Genomic DNA, 11,178 nt, shown 5'->3' with positions numbered 1-11,178 from the left:
CTTAAGTTCTCTCAGCAACTCTCAGTTTAATTGACAGCTCTTAACACTACAACTCCCATGAGCCTCTGCTGTTGCTATGGAGAAGAGGACATTCAGGCAAATTGCCATGGTTACCGAACCAGAATCGAAGGTACCAAAATAAAGTTAATTTATCCTGCAGATTGTAGAATTAGGGTCTCAACACGTGACAGAATTTTAAGCTCTGTGATTGGATGTTTCCTGGTGAAATGCATGTTGGGAATGGTAGTTTTCCTCTTGTAATCTTTGACATCATCTTTTCTTGATTTGACAAGTGTTTGTGTGTTGGATTGGATCCTTTGGACTCTGTTGAGGGACTCAGTAGTATTTTACTGGGTTTTGAATGTGAAGGTGGAACATCTGTACAGATGCTGATGCAGACGTTAGTAATCCAAACACTGCTGTCTCCACCTGATCTTCATTTGTGATGCTAATGTTCCTCCTCGGCGTGCTAACAGCCTGGCGCAGTGAGCATGTTGAGGCAGGTCCAGTCAGACAGGCTGCTGTGTGATCGTGCTTCACTGTGATGCGTGAGCTGGATCAGCTGGTGCTGCTGTCAGCTCCCCGTGGCGTCCGTGTCCTGCAAGTGCTTCGTTTCAGTTGAACTGCTGCATGGAACGACTGTGAGGAAGCTACAGGATGAGCTAAAGGCTAAATGGTGATTGAACTGGTTGAGAGCTGATGGCTTCAGTGCCACCAGATGTTTCAGGATTTAGGAGGAAGCTGTTGGTGGCGAGCTGGTGCCTGTTCCACTGCAGGCCATTCTGATGGATGGACGCTCGGTCAGTGTGGTCGTGGGTGCATTTAAACAGCTACACTGCTGTAATGGATGTCATGTTGCTGGTGGAGACTCTTGAACAGGATGAAGGCCGACCACAGTTTGTCATTGATGCAGTTTTATTAACAATCACAACCGTTCAGGTAATTATGACTATTAACGGGGAATGAAAACACAGTGACTCAGATGGTGTTGTCGTCTCTGGAGCTTTGATAATAACGACTAACGAGCATTAGTCATCAGCAGCCTGCACGAGCATACAGCTTAATGTTTATGAACACGGGACAGATAATTGTTCTAAACACCATTCAGTTCAATGTCTCTCTGTTTATTAAGCACATTTCCATGTTATATTATTTCTGATGTGAGAAATAAAAAGTATCAGGAAAGGTCAAAAGGTTTGTGTCTATACGGTGGTTTCAGGAATGTGGATGTGTTTCGTATCTGTGGTTTGCAGAAAGATAAAATCCAACATGTTCCTCTGCCGAGTGCTTAAACGCCCTCTGCACGCTCAGATAAACAAAGCCTGCAGTGAGTCTGTAAACTTTCACTTCATCAGACGTCTCCGGGTCATTACCTCTCTCTCTGTCAGAGCCTGTAGAAGACGAGCAGTTTGAGAACTGATGAGTCTGTCAGGCAGCTGCTTTAAAGACGGATCTATGAGGCTCTAATGTGTCTGACCAGAGCGTTCCGGCTCTGTGGGTTTGTGTGTGTGTCAGTCAGCTCTGTGGACGCCAACATGCCCGAGTCACGACTTCCTGTGTGTGTCCACACGGGTACAGGTGTGTTAAATGTGCGTAGACGCTCCCGTCGGACTCCAGCGGCCGTCGCTGTGTTCGGAGGCTCATTCCTCTCAACGACAGTTATTGTAGCAAATTCAGTGTCAATTGATGAGCTCCCCGGGGGGAATGGCTCTACCGGGAGATGGCTGCACTCGTGGACCCCAGAGCTGTTTATTTCTACCCACTCATCACCAGAAGCACCCGGAGGAAGTAATAAAGGAGAGGAAGAGGAGGAGGAGGAGGAAGAACAGAGGAAAGGAAGCACCACACATTATGAGGAGGAAGAGAGGCGAGAGCTTTTCTGGTTATTTCACATTCTACATTTTGACTTTGTTTATAGACGGTGAATATGTCATAAAAAAGGCGATGTGATCCGACTGTGGTGTCTGTTCTGGATTCTGGAATAGATGTGAAGCCTCTTTAGAAGGCGAGCAGTGAAACGGATCATCAGACGTGTTGTGAGTGGACACAAAGAAGACGGGAGATGTCAGGAAGTCTTAAAATACAAGAAATTGTGAGACTGAAAGAATAAAGAAATCATGAAACAAACAAATGCAGAAAAATATCTTTGTAAAATCTTGTTAGATGTATTTCGACCTTCAACATCGGGCCTTGTTGAGCGGCACCTGAGCCACACGGCGACCCAGAGGAGATCAGAGAACATGTTCACCTGTTACTCAGATCCATCCAGGTAGACTCTGAGAGGTTCTCTCTTCTCTGAGAGACAAGCTGTGACAGAAGTGATGCTACAGCAGCTACGCTAACCTCTGGAGGAGCTGCCATGTTGTTTCAAAACCACAGTCGCTTCTCTCGCTGGTCAGCACATCCAAGCCATGCCCACAGCTGACATCAGGCCCTCTGAGGAGTCTGATTGGTTCGACTCCTGTGTGTTCAGCCACAAGTCACTGATGTAAGATGTTCCTACAACAGCTGCTTCCTGGATGGTCCACATCTGGCGTGGTGGCGTCTGTAGAGTGTGTCAGAGAAACTTCAGGCTCAGAGTCAGTTTGTGCTGATGTTGTGTTTAATGCTCGCATCCACTGTGACCTGGGAACCTGAAAAAGCACATCTGAGCTTTAATTATCTCCTCATCATACTGCCATCAGTGTCTGAGGCCTGTTAGCTCCGACCTCAGAGCAGCTGGAAGAGGCTCGTTTCTCTTCAGGTCCGATGTGGACACAGACGAAGCACTTCAGTTCAGTTTTGACTTAATATATAAATATATTTATACATTGTCCTGGACGTGTGTGTGTGTGTGTGTGTGTGTGTGTGTGAGCTGCAGTGGGTTGACTGCCCGTCTGTCTCTCGGTGCTCAGAGTTTCTCCCCATCCATCATCTCTAATGAGGCGAAGCCCTTTATGAGAGCCAGCGGGCAGAAGCACCTCCTCAGTGAGGACGGCCGCGGCCTCACTCTGTCCTCCTGCCTTCATGTATGATGCATCTCTGCTGAGCCTCATGGGAAATCAGCGCTGCCAGTATTCGGACCAAAACGTCTGTAATTCATCAGATATGGACTCGCATGTATGGACTCCACAGACAGTTTCTCCTGAAACACAACATAAAGTTTGTGGATGTGTTTTAAATGTTCCTGCTAACTGAAGCTGATGTCTGCAGGAGCGAGCACCACAGTTTCATCTTAAATGCAGTGTAGACGAATACTGCAGTACTTTTACTGCGTCTGCCTGTCTTATACTGTCCTATAATGTCTTGTTGGCAGCATGACCATGAAAATATTATCTTTATAGGAGATTTTAACAGAGAGATGATCATCCAGGTTATTTATTGTTTCTGCTGACAGCACAGAAACCAGCAGAATGTGAGTTCTTGCTGTGAAGTCTTCCTCGTGGGGCTGCAGCACAGTGCAGCAGCAGTTCAGCGTTGTGTTTGGAGAGAAGTGGGATTTCCAGCGTGGCTAACTTCTGCGCTTGTATGCAGTCCCATGTGATCGACCCAGGTCTGAATCTCTTTGATCGCGCTTGTAAAACTGAAAATAGCTGCAGAGTCTCCAGAGCTCACAGTCACAGGAGCACCAGGAAGACTCCCACTGTTACAGCTGAGAACCAGTTCAAATCATTTAGGCGACACTTCGCTGTACACTGTTCACATCAGGTTTCATAAATCAGTACTACAATACAAAAGCAAGTGTATAAGAAGTTACAGATAAAAAAGCAGTTCTGAATCTGATTCTTGTAATCAGTGAAAAGTCATTAGCTGAAATCTCTCCCTCAGTTATTAAACAGAAAATGGCTGCACGTATTTGGAGCTTTTATCTGAGGTTCTTCACAAGTTTCCCCTCAGAAAAAAGTGACCATTCGATTTGAGGCTCAATTTGTCATTGAAGTACACGTGAACATGTGGACACGTGAACATGTGAACATGTGGACATGTGGACACGTGAACATGTGAACATGTGGACATGTGGACACGTGAACATGTGGACACGTGAACACGTGAACATGTGGACACGTGAACACGTGGACATGTGGACACGTGAACATGTGGACATGTGGACATGTGGACAAGTGAACATGTGGACATGTGGACACGTGAACACGTGAACATGTGGACATGTGGACACGTGAACATGTGGACACGTGAACATGTGGACACGTGAACATGTGGACATGTGGACATGTGGACACGTGAACACGTGAACACGTGAACATGTGGACATGTGGACACGTGAACATGTGGACACGTGAACATGTGGACATGTGGACACGTGAACACGTGAACACGTGGACATGTGGACACGTGAACATGTGGACATGTGGACAGCAGCAGCTGGAGATGGAGTCATGTCATCTCCTCCTGAACAACCTCCTGTACTTCCACAGGTGTCTTCTACCTTTGACTCTTCAATCAAAGACACAGATGTTCTTCTTTTCATTGAAAATTCAGTCAAGAATGAGATTTTAACTCATAAGGACTTCTGATCGGTCACCTCGTCTCTTCGGAGCCGGCTCCTCTCTCACTGATGATTTAAGTCCACAGCAGTTTTCTGCTTCTGGGGAATGTTGTGAAGCCAAAAGTCCAATCTGCAGAGGTGAGCAGGGACAAGAGCTCGGGGAGGAGGGACTGACTGGACGGCCTGAGGAAGGAGAGGACGAGGAGACTAACGGCCCGACGGACACCGAGAGGCTGGATGATGAAAGTCACATTGAGACGCTTCCTCCCAGCTCCCCCTCAGTGGGAGACGAGGAGGAGAGGTCCTGATCCGACCGTCAGCTGTCTGATAAGTTTCCAGACAACCAGACATGATTGGATTGAGACACACACACACACACACACACACACACTCACAGAAGTATCTTGTGTAATAAATACATTTCAGACTTGATTTACTGTTTCTACACACGCAGGATGTAGAGATATTTTAACATACTGTAAACTGTAAATATGATTATGTTTTCTTTTTATTTCCTCCTGTAATGTTACTTTAATAAATTATTCCGTGTGTGTAGCGTAAAGGCCGATACAGCTGCAGTCCTGAGTTATTTAGTGTCGATAAAAGTAAACCTCAAAGTGATGACGGATTGAAAAGGAATAAAAACACATTTAAAGGACCAAACACACTCAGACTGACGACTTCATGGTGGACTAGTCCAGGTTGAAGTGTTCTTCATGCACCTGGTGTCTAAACCTCATCAGGAGTCTCACAGACGGTCGGATCAGGACTGTCCGGACTGATGAGTCTCTCCACCAGCGCTTTGAAGGTGTTGTGTTGAATTTGACAGATATCCCAGGAGGTCTGGTGATTATTGTGTATGTGAGAAGGCCAAAATATTTGGCTTAAAGTTCAGTGATATTCATTTCAAAAGTGTGAACTTCTCATTGGGCCTGTTATCATCTCCCAGGTTCATCAGTTTGTATCCAGCAAACAAACAAGCATGAATTTCACACTGGATGGAAGATAATACGGCTCTGAAACATCCTGAAGATGAAAAAAAACTTTAAAGATCCAATTCTGCTTCCTTCCCATCAGAAATCACTAAGTTTCAGTTGATCTGGATGCTGACGCAGTGCTGAGAGGCTGGTGTATCAGGAGGTGAGGAGCTGACCCCTCCCTCAACCAGCCGCCCTGTCACTTTCCATTAATGACCGCTGTGACGCATCATGACCACCAGTAGCTTCCATTTCAAATTAGAATGAAGACGAGTTGATTGACGGCTTGTGTTGGACATCAGACAGCTGTAATCTGACAGACTGCAGGGTGGAGGTGGAGGGAGACCGGAGGCTTTCGGCGAGTTTGGTGATTCTTATTATATATTACTATATTCAGTTCATGCTCCTCTCAGAATGAGTCCTAATAACCTCATAACATTCATATTTATATAAACTACTTTATGATAACTTTGGTTTATGACTAAAACCTGCTTAATTACTGATGCTCCCATTAGTTTCATACTAACGTTAGCATTTAGCTCGAGTAATTACTGCATGGTGTGTTCCACTTACTTCAGCAGACTACAGGAGTTCTGATCCGATGAGCCGTGGTTAGCAGCACCGGCCCATAGCAACACATTATACAATATTTAACATACACGGAAAAGATCAGTAAGTTCTGCAGCAGCCATCTTTGGATCTGAGGTCAGGGTTTGTGATAATAATACTTTATCAACATTTGCTGTGAATTGAGTAAAGTCGTTCAAACATTTTAGTGATGACGAAGGTGAAATTATGATCAACATGTAACGTACGTTAGGTAAAGAAAGTTTGTCTACATGACATGTGGGATGTAACTAGATACACAAAGTGGACATTCTCATCTGACCGCTGACTAACAGCTTTAATGGTTTTCTGCAGACGTTCCCGTCACATGTCGTAAAGTTTCTGCACTTCACTGCAGCTTAAATGTGAACAAATGGGAAAAAAGGATGGATGAAACTAGACGAGGAGAAATGAAGGAGAGAGGCAGCAGAGAAACGTTGGAACAGATACAGCATAAATGTTTTAATCTTTCCAACAACTTAGCCCAGGAAAAATTTCACTCTCGTGGGAAATCACTCTTATTCCAGTTTTTGGTGCCTTATCATGAATATTTCATGGTTCAGTCTCACAGATGCTTGTTTTGATGCAGCTGAGCAGCTTGTCACGGACAAAGAGCAGCTGAAGGCCTCAGTTCATCCACCAGAAACTGGAGGAACTGCATGTGGGTTTGGAGTTAATGATCATCAGGAAATCTTTTGGTTGTTTAAATGTCAACAGAAGCTCCTGACATGTTCTCAGCACCAGACTCACATTCACTTTTACAAAACAGTGAAAAGCTGTTTTCTTGTTTGATGAATCACTTCAGTATCGATCACAACTAACATTTCAGATGGTTAATTTAATGGTTAACTATATATCTGTGTATCTCGTAGCATCAGTGGTGTTTGTGTTCTCACGTGTTGTGAGTTTAAATGTTCTTTAGCAGCTCTTAACACTGGATCATGCACGAGGTCACACATGATGCTACTTTACTGGTTGTCACAAAGAAGAGTAGCAAAGCAGCCACCATGGCAGTGAAGACAGCGAGCTAGCAGACGTGAGTGAGAACAACATCAGGTTGGTAAATGATTGAAGTCGTCATGTGTAATTTGACGGTAGCTCCAGAACTACAGGGGGCAGCATGAATGCCTGCTGCTGCTCATTATTCTGGACCGCTTTGTTGAGCCATGAATGTAGTGATTAGCTTCTGTTGGCTTGTAGCACAGTTAGCTGTATAGCTGAGTGGCTCTATTAGCTGAATCACATCCTCAGATGATGGGGGGGAATGACTGTGAGCAGGAGGCCTCGATGTACATAGTGGCATTAGGAGACAGGATGGGTGAAGCTAGCTGGCTAGCATGCTAATTTCAGTATTCCTGTCACACTAAACGTCTGACTTGTTGAACGCAGAGATCAACAAGTACCGGAGGAGATGACACAGCAGCTGATGAACTATCACATCTTTAAACACAGACGCACAGCTTCATACAACATTTACAGCCGGTTTGTGTTGTTGAATCCGCTCTCTGTCTCACCTTCATCTCCTCGCTCAAACTCTTCTATCCGATTTTCTTTCATGTATCTTCTTTCCAATTCGTCCATTCTCCTCCCCGTCTCATCCTTTCTTCTGTCTTCTCTCTCCGTCTCATTCCAGCCTCATTTGTTTTGGGGCACTTTGACCCACTTAGGCCGTTCTCTGCCATTTTCTCTTCAGCTCGTAATTTATTTTCCAATCGCTCGAGCTCTCTTTTTTACTTTATCGCCTGTTGTTTCATCGTCACGCCTCCTTTTCCCTCCTGTCACCAGAGCAGCTTTTTCAGAGTAATGTGTCGAGTTAAACTACGTTCAATAAAACTTTTTCTCCCATTCGTTCTCATCTCAAACACTGACATTAACTCCCTTTCTGTGCTTATTTCAAGGTGGCAGAATGAAGGCTAGAGAAAGATGAAGCAGGTGAAAGAGAAGAATGATAATCAACCAGCATCTTTACTGACGACTAAATGACTGCACGTTCAGACCATCATTACCCACAATGCACTGATTTCTGCAGACACAATAGATGGTACTTCCACTTCATGGTGTATCAAACTTCAGAGGACTTTAAACTTCTCATGACACCAAAATCAAATGTTTTCATCATGCAATGCATTGTTTGAGATCTTTGCGATCCAACAGTGCCAGTAAAGGAGATTTCTCATTGCTATGTTAGTGTGTAATTTCCTGCTCTCCTCGTATTTATGACGCTGCTGTGGAGGTTTAAATCGACAGGAGCCATCAGAGTGTTTCTGTGGAACACATCTTTATCATCTTTATAACTTTCATCAGTGATTCGGGTCAAACTGGATCATATTTTATGGTCAAAGTATTTTCTCATTTCCTCCGTTGTCCGCTCAGCTTTAGCTGTTGCTATAGTAACCGCTAGCCTCCCAGTGGACTCCAGACGGTCCGTACGCAGCCTCAGAACGACGGACAGCTGCAGTTCTGAGGTGATATGTGGAGTTTCCCTGATGGACAGATACTGGTAGCTTTGCTGCTAAAGTAACAGCTAACTGCTGCTGCATGTAGCTAATTTAAGCTAGTTCAGTTAGCCATGCAGCTACATGACTGTGGTACTGGTGGTATTCCCAGTTGTAAACCTGGCCTCCGTCTTCTGAGAGGAGCTTGCCAGAGTCAGAACCAGGACCTGCATCTGTTCTACACACAGATGTAACAAAGCCTTAAACCCTCCTGACTCTTCTCCATCTGTTCATGTGTGCAGCTCCTGCAGCAGGATTCACTCAGATCAGAAGAATCAACGAGACATAATTGATTTCTTTTTCATCCTCCTTTCATTTGTGTGGCTGATTAAACAATGTGTCTCTGATAATTGTGTGAAATGAAACCTTAATGTTATGTTAGCAGCTGAAACACAACACTTGGTGGTGTTCTGTACAGTACGAGCTTCACTGTCCAGCCTCCTGTCAGAGTTTGGTGTGTTGACATTCAGTAAACAGTCAGCAGACACTGTGAAGTGCAACATACAGAGACATTTGACCCGAAGTTGACCACCGCCATCGCCTGTGCTCACTAACAAGCTTGCTCGGCCTGGATGTCTTCTCCCTCGGCGTGAATACAAATGCAGCGCTTTGATATTCTGCTGATGGCCCGGGTGTGAAATAGCTCTGATGATGAAAGTGTCTCTTTCTCTCTTTATGATTCATCCACACTCAAAGCAAACCATTTAGAACTTATTTGATCAAACACTGTAAAATATGCATGATGTTTCTACACGACATGGTTTCAGGGATAATGTCCACGTTCTTCACTAAAATCTGTCTTAATCCAATCAGCTTCCTCTAATACCATTTCAACATGACCCGAAACCAAACCAGCATTTTTCAGCTTTTCAGTTGAATAATGATCTAATTAAACATTCAGTCGGTGTTAATCCTGATCTGGGTCAGTTTGTCAGAACCTGAAGCTCTTGCACACAAGTTTTTAATTTGGAGGTATTTCTTCATCACGCAACTCAAACTGCAGGGAGAATACTAGCTGAGTACTTTTCTTCAAACCCTTGGGCTGGGTGATTTTTTTATTTTTTTGAAATGACAAAGAAATTATTAAAAGCACAGCTTTTATTTAAATGCTTTTATTGTAAACAAAATTGCCCTGCCAATTTAAACGGTGCAGCTTCAAACTCACTTGAGAAGAATGTGTCTCTTTTGATAAAATGATCGCTTGCTATTGATTAAGTGTCAACATAACTTTCATTAAATACTTTATTTTGCAACAGGTGCCTTTTGTTTACAAACAGTATGTTGTGTCCATGCAGATGTGTAAACATCAGTAAACATCTGCATGCTGCACAGTAAACATGACCTGTTGCAGATGTTCAGGACATGAGCTGTCTGTTTCCTCTGGCTTGAGGCCCTGTTGCAGCTTCGTAACACAAACCTGGGGTCAGTTTGGATTACAATACCTGTTTTGGTCCCCACGATCACAGATGGAGATGGTCAGACTTTCCATGAGAAGTAGCCGGTTTTATTCACCACAGAATCTGCTGGAAATGTCCAAACATTTCCTTAAAAAAACTGCTGCTTTTGATGTGCGGAGAAACGGATGGAAGTGTGTATGGTGGTGCAACTCAGACTGCAGTCGGCTGTTCAGGAGCCTTGTTGGCTGTAACAACATATATTATTCTCTCCTAAAAATCTGAGGTGTAAAAAAAATAGATCCCAGGTTGTGATGTGTTCTCTCCTGCAGACTGTGATCACAGCAGACAAGCTGTATGGAGACATTTGATGTTTCTTTGGTTGTTTCTCTGTTTTAAATCAAGTCTCCAGCTGCTTCAGGTGTTTAGCAGAATGCTGCAACTCTGTTTTACTGTGAAGCTCCAAAACTGTTCCGTGGATTACCACACTTCACCAGCCAACATTGGCTAGAAATGCAGCTCAGTTAGTTCAAGTACACCAGTTCCAGGTAAATGGGATTTAGAGGACAGAAATAAGGAGAGCAGAACGATCAAAAAGATAAAACAGTGTTGTCTTAATTTAGCATCTCTGCCAAACTTCATCTATGTCCATTTATACAGTTTAGTTTATTTTACATAAGACTCTCTTCATCCTTTTTTCTTCTCTCTGTCAAAGTAAGAGCTCATATATTTTCTCAGGCTTTCTTCTTCCACATTTATTTTGAAACAGCAGAAACTTTACCAGGTTCACTGACAGTACATCGGAGTGAGAGGCTGTGTGTGTGTGTGTGTGTGTGTGTGTGTGTGTGTTGGGTGGAGGCACAGTTTCCACTGAACAACAGACACACATAGATGTGGAGAGAATGACAGAAACACAGACTGGCACGTCTTCTTCTCTTGTTTTTTTTTATCTCCCTCACACTAAAACAATCTCACTTCCTCTTTGGCTCAAGAAAAGAAGATAAAAATGTAGCACTGGAGGTCGAAGGGTCAGTCCTTTGAAATGAGCTCCCTCAGGACCGGAGCAGCCAGAACAGTCAGATCCAGTTAGAAGAAGTCCACGATGGCATTTAGAGTTTCTTCTCCACCTAAACTTTAAAGACTTAAATGGCCTTGCTCCGTCCCACCTGTGTGTTTGAAGTCTGAACTTTCTGCTTCAAAATCACTTCTCTCCTTTTTTT

General features: G+C 44.0%; 1 protein-coding gene across 4 annotated transcripts in view; it reads left to right on the top strand.

Annotated features, from left to right (window-relative positions):
- LOC119020742 (metabotropic glutamate receptor 7) overlaps positions 1-11,178 on the top strand; it is a 187,139-nt gene that overhangs the window by 85,665 nt on the left and 90,296 nt on the right. The gene's annotated exons all lie outside the window — the stretch shown is intronic.

This window comes from Acanthopagrus latus, chromosome 6 (assembly GCF_904848185.1).
Source record: "Acanthopagrus latus isolate v.2019 chromosome 6, fAcaLat1.1, whole genome shotgun sequence".
NCBI lineage: Eukaryota > Metazoa > Chordata > Actinopteri > Spariformes > Sparidae > Acanthopagrus > Acanthopagrus latus.
Note: the sequence above shows the minus strand (reverse complement) of the source record. Positions and strands in the feature narration are given on the sequence as shown.